At 40.8% G+C, this 15,796-nt stretch overlaps 1 protein-coding gene across 1 annotated transcript in view; it reads right to left on the bottom strand.

Moving 5' to 3' along the window:
- Nucleotides 1-15,796, bottom strand: part of UNC5C (unc-5 homolog C (C. elegans)) — a 100,647-nt gene that overhangs the window by 80,450 nt on the left and 4,401 nt on the right. The gene's annotated exons all lie outside the window — the stretch shown is intronic.

The raw sequence follows: 15,796 nt of genomic DNA on the forward strand, positions 1-15,796 counted from the left end.
TCATCTCTTACTCCCTGAGATGCATTCTAATTCAAAATAACAAGCTACTCCAGGTAATGTCTTTTGGGACAGCTGTGAGTCCTGACTGGTTTCAGGTTATTCAAAGTAATTTGGCCTTTGATCTTTGAGTAATATCAACAGTTGTGCCATGACCAAAGAGATGCACACCTTCTTTACATACCAAATGGATGCTGCCTCTTTCTGCTTACAAGCAAAAAATATCATTGTGTCTTTGTCTCTAAGGTAAACTATTTTTCCTAGAGTTCAAAATGTACCAAACCAGTTGTGATGCCATGAGATCATCAGGGATGTAAGGATCCATGGCCAGAACTCAAAACTGGTTCAACCACTCCTTCCCGGCATCACCCATTGGCACTTCATTGCACAAACAGACACATCGATTTAGGAGAAACATCTCACCAGCTGAAATGCACCCAGCCTCAGGTTCTGGGGCAAGCGCAAAGGGATGTGTTTCCCTTGTTGTACCAACTCGCAATCCTATTCCTTCTGCTAACACACTTCAGTGTAACCCCTAATAGAAAATCCCCTTCTAGGCTAGACTACAAAAAACACAATTTGCTGAGATACCTCAGATAGCAACTGCCTGTTACCAGCTGACATACGGCTGTACATCAGATTGCACAGAGGAGCTGGTACAGTCTGTCTGCTTTCATTCAGGAGTGTATTGCTTATCCACCTCACGTGGGCACCAAGTGCAGGACAGCCCTGGTATGATGAGTTCAAACAGAGATCTTCGTCTTATCCCTGTTGAAGCTGCTGCTGCTTCTACATCAGAGAACAGTAGCTGGAGTCATTAAAAAAAAAAGCACACAACCTCTGAGTGCAAAATTAGAAGTCACTTTATAAAATGAGTCCCTATATTTTGCCTAAACATATTTAGGACAAGGCAGATTAAGAGATTAGCAGTAATTTATGCAGCATATAACCTACCTGGTATTGGCCAATTCTACTTTGCCACAGTCCCAAGTAACAAAATGTCACCCTCTCACAGAGAATATCTCCTCTACCTTACCTTCTTTATTAGAAATATGTTGAATTTTTCAGTCTAGTTCCTCATATGGCTAAGCTATACAGCAGGTGAAGATATGCAGCATAAATGTTTTCTTACAACACTTGAGTAAGCTGCACATTTCCAGAATTAATAGAATCACATAGATGGTGGCACAATCCACAAGAAGTCAGGATCTTCCTATTTTAAAGCAATGCAGTAACAAACACAGCTGAAGGGAGATAACAGAAATGTGGGCAGCTATAATGCTTGACAGGTCCCTTCTAATGCGTCTAAATCCATAAAGAGCACCTATATGGCATTTCTAACTCGTACTGTCCCTGTGATGAATAGCTAGAATATGACAGGGAAAAGCATTTGTTTGCACTGTCCAAACTTGATTTGCATTCAACAAAGTGACAACTGTTTCTGTAGCCTCTTGCAGCCCATCTGGATCTTGGGTGTGAAGAGAGATATGTGATGATATTGGGTCTAATTATCACCACCCTACTTCTGGCAACAAGAAGATTGTGAAGAGAGGAGCTTTAAAATGAAAATGCAGAAAATCAAAGTAATTTAAAGCAATTCTCCAAAATAAACGGTAATTGTATCTTAAGATTGTTCACTGAAAAAACCACAGATCCTTAAAAACGCATCCCCAGGTTGCTGGGCTCTTTCTGCACAAGTGTTTCTTTCTGATCTCAGTGAATAACTGCAGCATTCCCAGGAGAGAACCAATGTAAGAAGTTTTACAACTTGAGTACGGGGAAGTAAAAAAAAACTCGGGGAAAAAACAAAACCAAAAATATCTGCTGTCCTCTCTGGGTCCTGAGTATACACATCTGGATCTGCTGGGTTATAAAAGATGTCACAGAGGTTGCTCAAGGCTGGGGCTATTTATACACATGGATCAGTCAGATTTAATACACTTACTTAAACCTGGCACCAGAAAAAGACATTACATTGGTGGAATTTCCCTAAAGAGAGGTCCAAAACCCTGTAGCCATTAGGAGACTAAATAAACCAGTCTAAGATATCCTTTTACCCCAATAGTTTTCTGTCCAGTTGAGGACGGAGGATGACTTACAAGAAGGCTCAGGGCGTTTGGCATAATCAGTCTGTGATTATATCCCAGTCCCACGAATTAAATAGGTTCTTCATGAGTGAAAATTTTACATATTTAGTAGCACAGCATATACAACTATTCATTTCAATAAAATAAATGTATCTCTGGGACTAGTACAACTTGGGCTCTGAAAAGGAGTAGGAAAGGAACCGGAACTTTACTTATTTCTGTATTTGCATGTTAATGAGGGATTAATGGGCGGAGAGAGACAGGGGCAGAGGGAGCCTGCCTACTGGTAATGTGTGCAGCCGAATGAGCACAGGGGAGAAGCACGGGCTGATGGTATACATCAAAACAAAATTACTACCCCTCCTGGAGCAAAAGGAAGCACGAAGAGGGAATTCTGCCTTATATACATGGTCTTTTATTATAAACTGTATCCTAGAAACACAGTCAAGCAAAGACACACTTCATTCACATGGTCCCCAAGCGCTTAACTTAGCTGGCTGTACAAACTGTGAGGTAGATTATCTGGTCTTCAGAGGCAGAAATGTTATCTTTTTTAATGTATGCAAATGTAATGTAATTGTATGATATTATGGTGGATTATTAGTAACTGCAATAATAACTCATGGGTTCCATATTGCACCTGCCAAAGTAATTGGCAAATTTCCCAATGATTTTAATAGGAGCAGATTTGCCAATCATCAGACTCATTTCTTTCTAGAGGGAAACAAAAATATCTTATAAGGTTCTGCAAGCGAATTTGACCGCTCAAGACAAGAAATGATCACTGTAAATGTCTGAAAACAGAAGATTATTATCAATTAATTGAACGTAATTATCCAGCCTGGAGTCAGTCCAGGTCACAGAGTTAGTATCTACACCTCACTGGGCATCGTTCTGCCAAGAAATTATTTTCATGTATTTTGGCTGCCATAAATGTTCAGCATTTCATACTAATACCCCGGATGTATGAAAATATTCCTCAGGACTTTGATAGACCAATTTTTGTGGAAGTATTGTAGTGGCATGTGTTTGACCCTCCGGCACAATGCTAAACAGGAGCTATTTAGTTGCAAGACTGAACTGCACTTACAAACTCTAAGAAACTGCATGGATAATCTGTTTATTTTCTCTGTAAGTAGAAGTTCAAACAATTTCTGTGCTTTTGTGCTTTCATTTGCCCAAAAGGTATTTCATTAATTAGTAATCACATACGCCATAGAACACATTTCTCAAGGAGACGGAACTTTATGACCTACTGGTCTGGAAAAATACATTACTGTAATACATGCATATAGATTGCAGGTGTACCGCAGCCACTGTAAATAAGTATGGAAATACAGCCCATTTTCATGCAGGTAACTTACAACCCTTTACAAGTTCAATTTCTTGAAATCAGTACTCAGAGCACCCTCCCAAACCTGACGTTCAGTGCTGTCGGCTCCCTCCCTGCTTAGACAGGCACAGATTCCCCTGATTACATGCACCCCCAAATCTCCCTTCCTGCTCTGCAGTGGGTACACAGAGGGCAGGGACGGTGTTTTTTGACGACATAAAAGAGGCTTTGGGGAGTCAGCAGCAAAACAGCTCTGGGGTAGGGGGATTCTTCTGCACGTCCATGCAAGACATGCTGCTATAGAATCAAATTATACGGCATGTAACTTAGAAAACCACAGTGCGTCCCCGTTCAGATCCTCAACCTAGACATAGAGAAAAATGTGGTGGCTTGCTCAGTCTTAAAATAAATTAGTGCCAGTCTGAAACAGTCCATGGTTTCTGACTCAAAGTTCCTTTTCCGATTTATTAGGAGTAGGAGAGGAGTGAAGGAATACTTTATGAATGTTGCTCAGTCAGGACAGATTTGATGACGTAAGTACAAATACTTCTTAATGCAAGATGAGGGTGGAAGGAGAATCCTGATACCAAAAAAGAAAATGGGAGTTTTGCAATAATTTCAGGAGGGGCTGGATTATCTCCACAGTATTTGGCAAAAAGGATGAAAGCATTTTCAGTTCTCATAGTTCCCATCTGTCTTACATTTCATACAAAGCTTCATCCAAAAAATCCTTAAATCAGCATCATATTTTTTGCTTCATGAAAATGGCCAAGACCATACACCTAAGTGGTATAACTGCAAACAGACTTAATAAAAGGTAAAGAGATTGCTTCCACATTATGCAGTCCTTTGTCATTAGGTTGTTCTCTGATGGTAAAACTTAAGTGACCAAAGCCAAGAATTATGATCTTTTTACTTACTGATAGTCTAGAATGACCTGTGCGATTTATTTAATTGCTCATTACAGGTGCTATAAACAACCTGCCTCTGTAGCAGAAGGCTGATCACTTTACTTGGTGAAATAACCTTTTTACAAAGGTAAAAATAAAATCAGTGCTATGTCAGAATTGAAATTTATTTACCCTTTTGGAGAGATAGACCCCTCACAGTAAGAGAGTTATTCTGCTCAAATATATCAGAGTACTTAAGCTATGGAATTTGGTGTTTAAAAAATGAATGAATAGGCTATGCACAAGAAGAATGGCTTCAAATATTGAAGTTCTTGCTGAGAAAAATGTACTCTGTGCATCCTAATGAGACAGAGATGATTGCATAACGGCACACTTTGCCTATAGCTTATTTTCTATATAGGGTATCTGCAATCTTAACAAAAGATAGATAGACAGATAGTTATCTAGAGATAGTTTAAAAGAGCAAACAGCTTTAACACCCAGTAATCCTTCACGCCGTGATTGCATGCACCTGGTTTTGCCTCAATACTGCTTTTCTGTAAATTGTGCCTGGCTGGTGATATGAAATGACTGCATGAAGATCACAAACAATTTTCCACAAATATTAGCTTAAATATTTAAATTAAAGGCTTCCAGCTATTTTTGCTCTCTTCATAACTTTCTCTTTAGGAAACATACATTCTTGACTCAAATTAATACAGATGAAGGCAACAGCCTAATGAAGTCAAGTTTGTACTGGTTTGCATCAGTTAGCTATATGGTATCTAATTACCAGCTAATGGCAGCGAGTAAAGCTAAAATCCCAGCTTCCCTACTATTTTTTAACTGACTTCTTACACAAAAATTACAAAGGGCTGTCTTCAGAGGAATTTTACTTTGAACTGGAATTAAAGAATATGCATTCTGTTTGGGTTTTATTTTCTTTTAGTGACGACAAGGCCTTTTTGTTCTTTTCCCATTAACATCTGAAGGACCAAGTTGTGTAAGATGCAGGGAAGATTTCAAAACTGAGTTCTTGAATGCTGGTGGAAAACAAACCGCATGCCCTGGTCCCTGCCAGTGTGGTGGAGGTGGGCAGTACAGCCCTGTGGGTTTGTCCCCTTGGGGAAGGTAAAATAGCCCCTCTGCTATCTCCTCCCCCCGCCAACCTCGGCAGTTGATTGCTTTACATCAGCCTTGAACTATTGCCGTTTAATACCTCAGAACAGCATTGGATTGCTTGTTCTCAGCCTGTAAACAGTTCAGAGACAAAGGAAAAACACCTCCCCCTTTTTTTTTAATGGAGGCTATTTTCTGGTTGACGGCATTTTTTGTTAATGTGCACAAATTGCTCCAAAACGCGTTGTTCTCTTCCACATGTAACAACATGTGCCTGTTGTCGCCACTTTCTTTTTTCCTTTTTCCTGGTACAAAAGTAATAATCATGCTCCGGTGTAGCAGGACTCCAAAGAAAACTTCACTACAAGCATATATTTACATTCAACCATGGGCATCACCATTTCTGAACTCACATAGGCTGAGGAATAGGAGCTGAAACAAATGTAAGTTGAAGCATCTTGACCCAAGCCATCCCAACACTAGGCAACCCCAAGCGGTGGTACCTGAGCAATTGTCTGCCAGGCTGGTGCTACTTACAGGGAGCAGGAAGAAGAGAGGTCATCCGCATAGGAAAACATGAGTATGAGCTCTTAGCAGCTCCAGCTTTTGGGTCAAAGCCCAATCTTCCCTTCTTTTAGTTGAGGCACGTGCAGCTGAGAAAAGATTTTTTTTTTTTTCCAAGAGCCAGGAAAAAAAACATGCCAATGGTTCATGTTTTACTTAAACCTGCAGTTGAGACTTCACAAAGAAAATCTGTGCACTTTTTATTTCTGGTTCAGAGGATTTACATGCTCTTTCTAATGATCTGGGCCTTCAGCAGTGGGTAATGCTTCCCAGTCTCCAGCTTAGTACTCATGCAAAATTGAAGCACTTTTGAGGCAGTTTAGAGCCTACAGATGAATCTCAATGTGCAGGCAAAAAGGAATAATGGTTGTTTAGCACTTCAGTGAAGAAGCCGAGGAAATTATGAAGGAAAAAAAAAATCTATTGAACTTCAAACATCTGGGAAGCCAACCGAGAGCATCTGAATTTTGAACAGCGTGTTTACATTCCCTTTGCATAGTGGAGGGGGGGCAGGGAAATGAACAATAAATGGGTTTGTGTGTAAATTTTTATATAACAATATTCACCAAGTTGTTTATGTTATTGACTTACTGACATATATGTGTGTGTATATATAAAATACGTATCTGCACATGTACTTATGTACCACACCCACTCTGCGTGGTTTTGAGAAGCAGAGACAACGTGAAAATGCCTTATTTCTGTGAACTTGATGCAATGACACAGTTCAGTGACTGGTGCAGCTATTGTGGGAACAAGGACAGTCACAACGTGACACAAGGGGTCACTCAGGAGCCTTCCTCAGCAGTTGTTTTCCTATTTTTTTAGTCCACAATGCGCAGGAACAGCAGGTTGGGGGAGAAGTGTAAAAGCCGCACCATTTTTTGCTGTTGTTGTTCTGCATGCTAGGGATGCCATTTCACAGCCAACTTAGGTTTCTTGAAAAAAAATTAAAAAGAAAAAAAGAAAAAGGCAAGCAGCTGCTGCTTTCAGAGCAGTTTTGTCCAGTGCACTGTCAAGTGAAGTGACTTTCACCAGACAGAGATGAAGCTCTGGGAATTTACTGTCTGCTCCTGCATCCAGCGTGTTTTCAGGGCTGTGCCAGGGCAGTAGTCAAAACACCGGCTCCTGAACGCCAGGAGATTTTTCTTAGTTTGTAGCGAATAAAAGAATCATCGCAGGAAGGCGTGCGAAAAGGCAGCCTGGTGGTCACAGAAGTCATTTGGTGTGTACATGTTTCTGGAAACAGCACAGGTCATGATCCCCGTCAGCTACAGCAAGGCACCAGGGATGCGAGCAAGTTGCTCTGCAGATCCATGCAACTTTCACATGAAAAAAGACCTTTTTCATTATGTAAGTAAATGCCACCAATAGTATCCTTGTAATTCTGGCTGCCTCATTTATTTTTTTTTTTCCTGGGTACCCACTCTGACTAAATTCCAATACTGGTTTCCACCATAGTTGAAGAACATAAGGATTAAAACTAAACCCCAAAGCAAGCCTGACCCACTTCTAGGCATCGTTATTCTTCAGGCCTGGCAATCCTTACTCCTCTTCAGAGGAGAGCACGGCAACTGACCCAGGTGCAGTGTCAGCACTCATTACAGAAACATCATTATACAAGTCACTGGGAAGCCAAAAGCAGCAATCAAGCAACCAAGATCCTCTCTAAAATCAAAACCTAGGAGCAAATAATAGAAGAGGACGCGAGGGCCTAAAGATCAGTATTCAGGGGGAAGAAGAGACACAGAAGAGTCTGACAAAAGGCTCCCTTTCTGCTCTCACAATCAAAATATGAAGAGGGATGAGAAGTTATGAGGAATTGTGAAAGGCATCCCATCAAAACCTGATGAGAAAGAGCTGTATATAACCTTGCCGGTGAATGGCAGTCCTGCTGGTACCTACCACATCACGCTGCTCATTTATGTACGAATCAGGAATGCATGGGAATAAGAAAATGAATACAAGCAGTGAACCCGCAAAGGCAGCACAAAATTAGATCCTGTAGGGGTCAGAGCTGCAGTGACAGCCACCTCTCCTTCCCTTACACGTTAGCGATGATTTGGTACCCTACCCACATAGTGAAAAAAGCCTCACTAAATCTGATCTATGTGCAATGGTTGTTCCATATAAATGGCCTTTTTTTCAGAAAAAGAAGGATTTCTCAAGTCTAGTTTTAAGCAATAGGAATTCTTCTACCTCTCTTCAGAGAATGATTTCACTGTCTAATGAGCTAATAGAGAAAAAAGTAGAAGATACTACTCGGGTAACTGAGATACAAGCTTACACAGACTTCAAGGGACTCAAGACAACAACACTTAAATGTCTTGTACACTCATCAAGACCCTAACGTCTCTAAATAGGGTTAGACTACATTTCTAGTGACTGTATCGGACTATAACTTGTTCTCAAGAAGGAAAAAGTAAGGTATAATTTGGACATTCCATTTCCCTGAATATTTTTAGGGATTTTCGCAAAGAAACTACAGAGCTATTAGTCCTACTCATTCTTATATTTAATTAACTGAAAACCCTACATTTATAGGATGCAAGTGTTCCTGCCCTTGCACTGCTGGGGTGCTACTGACTGCAGCACTTTTGTTTGACAGCACACAAGACCTTGGCTCTGCTGTTCTTTTCTGCCATTCCTGTATCCAGAAAACAGTTGTTTTCCATTTAGGCCAGCAGATGCAGGACAGAGACTATTCTTTGGGACTCACTTCCAGACCAAGTTGACATTTATTGGCCTTTCAGGCAGCAGACCACCCTCGCCGCAGGGGCTCCAGATCCCACACAAAGGGTGTTCAGCTCCAAAGGAGCCAGGGGACACGGATGGAAAAAGGAAGCATTGCTGTGCAAAGCTGTGGCTAGTCTGAAGCTGTGGTGGGTGGACTGATGTCTGAAGATGTCTTTTGGGGAATTAATGGGATTACGAGTGTGTAACAAAGGGTTTAATGAAGGAAAACCTTGGAGGGAGATAAGGTGTAGGCCGGAAATATTCAGAGGGGTATTCTCAAACGCTTCAGATGAATGCACTAAGCATCCATATTCCTCTTCTTCTTATTTTAAATAACTTTATTTCCTGTCTCAGATTTGTTTTTGTAGAAGCCCACCGGAAACCTTCAGGACAATTAGGCGAACAGCTGCAGATAGGAACTTAATGCTGCAATAAGAAATGAGTAAGTATCCTAAAGCTTTTATCTTGTGGTCCCAAAGCACTTTGCAGAAGTAAATAACAGAGAAGTTGAGTGATTTGCACACAGATATCCACAGAAGATTTGGAATAGGTAAATGACCCTTCCCATGGACCCATCATTACCCACAGGAAGAGCATGAGCAGGACTAACTTGTAGGAAGAATAGCTCCCTCTGGGCCCCCCTGTTAGCATCCCTGAATACCCTGAAGGATACAGCAAGTGCTGAGGCTGGAACAGCCCGGCTCAGTCAGCTTAGAAGCATGTGGGCAGAGGGTTCGTGAGGTCCATGGCTGCTGTCTGTAAAGGTGGCGGGGCACACACCCCCACAGGGCAAAGAGGGGATGCTGGAAAGGACAGCATTAGCAGAACAGGCAGGTGACAATGCCTGTGAACATGTAAAGAAGGTGTCTACATGTAAGAGCTAGAAGCAGCCTTCTACAAAGACTCATAGGGACAAAACCCCCACATACAACAGTTTGATTAAAGAAGAAATTAATGATATGCTAATATATGTTTTATAAGTGTGTTATACATGGTGGATACTACACTCAGTGGAGTCTAAACTCAAAAACCCCACAGTCTCTTGCAGGCTTCTATACAAAAAGATAATCTTCCTGGGTTTGAGGAGTGGTTTTGTATTGCCTATAATCAGATTTCCCTCCAGAAGCAAATATCTGGCCCAATGTTCTTATTCTGTTTATATAAAAAGATTATTTCTCTTCTTTAGGTCAGGAATGACCTCAGTGATTTCTCCACTCACTTCAACAAAAATAAACACCATTTTGAATTTTATCCTAGAAAATGGTGGTTCTCTGTCTCTGCGTGTGCTGCTTCTGAAGTTTCCAAACTGGTTCTTTTTCTATCAAAGTACACTAATTACTCAAGATAAAAGTGGAGACCGTTGCCTGCTTGCAAAAAATGTCTGCAGCAGCTTTGTTGTCGGGTATTGCCTTGATCTGGGCGTGCTGGGGACCACGTTCCCAGCAGCTGATTTTGAAGACGCAAACTGCAAGAAGAGAGAACTTCTCTTGCAGTGGTCATAGGCATGGGGCTCCACTTCCCCGGGAGAGCTGCCTGCCAGGCCACGGGGAGTGATAGGCAGAGAGAAGATGGCCCCAGTGACATCTAAAATGGCTGCAACGTAAATGTCAAATAGGAAAAAAGTGTGGGTTTGTTCATATACTTTCATGCAAGTAAACAGCCTGTATTTTCCTGGAGAATTCCAGTTCTTTGGAGAAATAGAGTTGTCTGCTCCTTTCTGCACCAGTTGCAGCCTTTCAGACCACACATATAAACGCGTTTCACTTACAGCATCCTTCCAAAGAGGGGACAGACTTCGAATTACTAAAGAAAATGGACTGTAGTATCAATTCTAACCCACATCTCAAAACTATTAATAGAAGCATTTGGGAAGAGATACACAGACACATTTTTAAATTTCCTTGAAACGAGTTGGATTAGAGCAGAGTATTGAAGGAGCAGAGCTAAAAATTGGCAATATGTTACTGAGAAATAATTACTTTGAATTGGGGTGCTTGATGTTTGTAATGGATTTGATCTGATGATAAACGGAAAATAAAATGACTTGTGACAACAGGGGAATGAAAACAATCCTTATTTATGATATGTGGCTACCCTTATTGACATAACCCCAAGGTATTCTACCCCAGAGAGTCAAAATATTGCAGGCTAAGTATAACTGCAGCATTTAGCATCACTTGTCACCTCCTTAGTGAAGTTAATAGGGAAACTGGCCACATTTAAGGAAAAAAGCTATTTTTCTGAATATCTTTTGGACTCTTGAAAAATAATACAGAGAATTAGGAGGCTACAGTAGCAAAGAGAAAAAAAGCAGCAGCAAAAAGAAATTAAGGAAGGAAGATGTGCAGGGAGGGAAAAGAGCATTAAGGAAAGGAAGATCTGTGGGTCAGAGAAAAGAAGTAAAATGGTACCCCTCTGCACTCCTCTCCTGAGCTGTGCTTACATGCGGGCAGGGAGCACCTGAATTTCATATTTGGGCTCCCAAATTAAGTTCTTCAACACTGGTATTCAAAGAAGTGCTGTATTTAAAAAGTAACGATAAATCAATATTCTTATTTATAAAAAAAAACCTAAGACAAACGAGCACAACTGCTCAAAATGAGAGGCTATATGATGATCTTTGCTGTATAATCAAAAGCCCCACATTAAACAAGGTCCAAACAAGTTGATGGAGCTTTTGTCATTAGGGCAATGCAGCCTTCCAAAACGTGGTGCCACAAACACCAAAATAAACAGCTTTCATGAGATGTACACACAGAGAGGAAGATAAAGCGACAGAGCACGGTGTGCTGCAAGTGATTTTTCTGCCTCTGCACGTGGTGCCAGAAGAGCAGAGACAGTCACTGTGGAGGTTTCCCCACTGCTGTCTTGGCTGCAGCATCTTGTAAGAGCTGTTTTAAAGGCAAAAGGGCAGACGTCAATCTTTGATCTTTCTGTTGAGAGGGTGATCTATTAGAGACTTAGCTAGCTGGGGACCCTCTCCCTCCACAGGCTGCCAAACCCATTGCTTAAGGTAACAACCTCCTATTTGCTAGATCAATGCTGACCCTACGACAAAAGCTCAGTCTCCTTTCATCAAATCTGCAAGTCATCCAAAAATACTTTATTAATGGGGAAAGGTAATGGTGGGAGGTAAGCGTGGGAATCACAGCGGCGGCTATGTAAAGAAACTGAAACAAAGAAGTCCAAGATTTTTGTCTGAAAAGAAGAGCCTATTCACCCACCTCAGTGCAGTTCAATAAACCCTCTTAATCAGACAAAAATCTTACTCTGAGCCAGATTCTAACTTTATCGTTTTCATTGATTTGTGGGGAGGCAGAGAGTTGAAGGGGCAGCCAAAGGGAAAGTCCTCGGAGCCACCTATCCGCCTTGCTGAAGGCTGGGTGGCACCGGGGATGCTCCTGGGGGACTTTAGGTCTTCTGAGAGCCTGCTTCTGAAGGCAGGACATGGGAAAAAAGATTGGTGACTTCACTGCTCCTTAACAGAGCCTCCCTCAGCATGCCTTTCCTCTGAGATTGCACAGATAAGCCTGTTCATTTTGCATTAGCTGGGGCCTCAGGCCAGGCTCAAGAGTCCTTATTCCATCTTGCTGCTATTTGGGAACACAGAGGAGGTCATCAGCAAACTCCCTGAGCCGTCCTCTCCCTATGCATTCCAGCAAAAGAAGACAGAAAGTGTAGGCAAACAATAATGCCGGCTGAATTGCCCAATATGTCTATTTAATTAGCACTTAGAAGAGTCCCAAATGTTGTTTTCTCCTTGCTTGAAGGAGAGAGAAGAAGAACATGCCACTGGCATTGCAGAGGGCAAGAGGGGTTTTATAGATCATTTCACCTTAATAGTCATGGAGAAACTATTACAATGCATCTCCAAATTGAAAAGACAAAAACAAGGTCCCCGTAGTCCTGATTTTTCTCTGTTGTACATCACTGGGATGTGGGGTTTGATTTAACAGCATTTAATCCCTCTGGACAAATTGAAGGGGTGCAGGACACTGATTTTCTATACATCCGCAATTCTCCCACCACTGCAGAACGGTGTGTGTGTCTGAAAATATTTCTCCATAAAAAGCACACATGCAAAATAAAATATTTTGCCATAGTCATTTTCAGAGGTACAGTAATTTGGAAAATGTGCACAAATTGCTCTAACAATTATTGATGCTATTGAGCTTCCTGCCCTGTGACAATGGAATTTCCTTGCCCTGAAAAGCATCAGTTCTGCAGGGTTCCTTTTACTTTCGTTGCTGTTATCTTTTATGACAGTCAGCCATAAAATCAAATGTGTTCCCTCAAAACAACTTTCATCTTTGTTTTTTAAAAACAATGTTCTTATTCTTTACATATATTTTTCCACATTAATGGGAAAATATTCCAGCAAAAACATAAAAAAGACCATGCCCTGCCTTGTATTTCACGAACATAGGAAATGAAAGAGTCAAACATATGCACTAAAGATTTTCAAAGCACCCATTTGACTTCTTTATGAAAATGCTCAGCTTTTTCCATAAAGAAGAAAAATTCCAGCGAGTCTGAGGATTAAAAAACTGAATGTAATGATCTTCTACGTAAGCTTCTGGCTTCTCAGACTCGATCATTGGAATTTTTTTTGCAAGGCTCTCTCTTCAGGATAATTTAATTAAATAAAGTGGTACTAGAACACCCTGTCACTATTACTGTTCTCATCCTCCCCAACCAGAAGGCAACAACTCCCACAGAGTCCCTGTGCAAGTTCTTTACAGCAATGCTTTACCTACAGTTTAAAAATATCCCACAGTGCAAAGTGCCTACAACGATAACTCTTATATTGTACCTTCTCTCTGTTACAAAGAAAAAAAAAAATACATACATAGGAAAAAATATAAATATTTATTTTCCTCTCTTAAAAATTAACCTTTTTAATATATTCAACATTTCTATCTAGCAGCTTTCTTCAATGAGAGCTCGGCTGCACTCTCATTCCTTCTCTTGTGCCACTGCTAGAGCTGTGCTGTTGTCTCTGGCTTTATCAATGACAGAAACAAATTTGCCTTATAAGAAGAGTTAATCATCTCTACATAGATTTCATTCCTAGGCACAGGTTCAAAGTCCATGAACACATAATCTTTTGCAAATCAAAACCTATTTCTCTCTTTCATGCATCATTTACAATCCCAAGATGATGTACCGCTAGCGTCACACCTGTATTTTAGTCCTCTTTCTTCCTGATTACCCGTCCTTTAGAAAAGAAAGCACAGGTGACCTTTACTTTTTTCCTCTCATATATTTTATTGCCTGTTTGTCTTGTTTTCTTTTGCTTTGCTTTTCTACCTAAAGAACTGAAAGAGAAAGCCTGGTTCAAAAACGACAGCAGAAGACCGCCTCAGCATGGTGCTCTTCTTCGTATTTAGGCAGAACAGACCTTAAGAATGGTGAAATATCAGGAAAGAAAAATGAACCCAGTTTTCAGTTGCTGGGATTACATGACTGACCCAGCAGAAACACTGTGTAACCGAGATCTCTTTGAGCCCCGGGTTAGCCGTGTAAAGGCTAGACCTAACCTCGTTTGTGGGCAATTTATCCAGCCTCTCCAATTGCAAGCCTGAAGCCAGCAGCAGCATAGGCTTGGGCTGCCATCCTTACACCACCTTCTGAGCAGCTTAGTCACTACTGCTGTGCCCTAGGTTACACCTACTGCACCAGCTAGCCAAAAACAGCAAAAGAAACCAAAATAGCCTCAAAAGGGGTAGAGTCAAAGGGCTTTGCCAGCCTGACTGGTGCAAGCTGCCAAGCCAATACCTCCTTCTTTGGGCACCAGAATGAATCCTCACAGTCACTGTCTTCTGCAACTTTTTCTCCAGCTCCATCTGCAGTGGATATATTTTTCCGAGCTTCCATTGCTTTGAAGAAGATATTATTTTACCACTACATTAAATACACTGTTTACCCATTTCTATACTAACTATGTGCTATGAGCCCTAGATTCTCAGTCTACTTACAGAAAGGTGCACAAACACTGCAACCGTGACATGCATTAAGCAACCTTTTGGCAACAACCAGGTTGACTGACAAATGTAGGTTCTGATGACAGTTTCATTTTAACAAGCTATTAGTGTGACTGGGTTTGTGGCTCTTGTGCTAATAATCTGATGTGAACAGCTTTTGACACTCTCCTCCCCCCCAAACTGCAGTAGATTATGTTAATCTCTAATTGTATATGGGTTTCGTTTGCATATAATTGCTGCTGTTTGTTATGCAAAACATTTGTCCTCTAATATATTCAGATGCATCTGTTTTCAAGACTGGCCTTCTACATTTGTAGAATGCAATTTGCTTTACGGCACCATGAAGTTTTTCTACAATGAGATTTTTGAGGAAAAAGAATGAATTTTTCAGCTGTAGTGAAAAATTTCACCTGTAGCGAAACATTTTCATGTTTCTGAACGCTGGTGTTAATAAAAGCTTAAAAAATTAACACCGTGATAGCTGCCCTCCTGCTTGTCCTTCTTCATTCCAGTAGACTCCCACGGATGAAAAAAATTGAAGATGTATTAAGTAACAAGAATATCTTTTGTTATTTTTTCTGCTGCAGTCAACTTGTTGGAAAAGCCAATTCTTACAAACAAACGAATAGGCCCAAAGTTTAATACAGATTTTTTCTATAGCCTTTCTTCCTACACCCACCTTCCCTTTTTCAAGCTGAGAGCACCACAGTACCATTAAAAGCTTATGCTTTTGATCTCTGTGCAAATAAATGAGCTGAAACAAATAAAACCCAGTTCACAAGAGACTTTCAAGACATCTGGTGGAGTTATTTTTCTAAGTAATTAGACCAAGTAGTGGTGTAATTCCCAAATGAAAGGTACCTTCTTGCTTGGTATCCAGTTATTTCTCAGAGCCATCAAAACAGCAGTAAGTCCCGCTTCTCTCTTTGCGTGTGACTCAAACTCTATTGATTACCAGTCTTCCCAAATGGGAACAATCATATCTTTGATTTATGCTGGTTTATTACTCAAGTTTTTAAACCCTTTTTTTTTTTTTTTTTTGGTACTATAAGGGTCCTATTTTTTTTCCATGAACGTCAGTGGGAT

This window comes from Pygoscelis adeliae, unplaced genomic scaffold (genome assembly GCF_000699105.1).
Source record: "Pygoscelis adeliae isolate BGI_AS28 unplaced genomic scaffold, ASM69910v1 Scaffold87, whole genome shotgun sequence".
Taxonomy (NCBI): Eukaryota; Metazoa; Chordata; class Aves; order Sphenisciformes; family Spheniscidae; genus Pygoscelis; species Pygoscelis adeliae.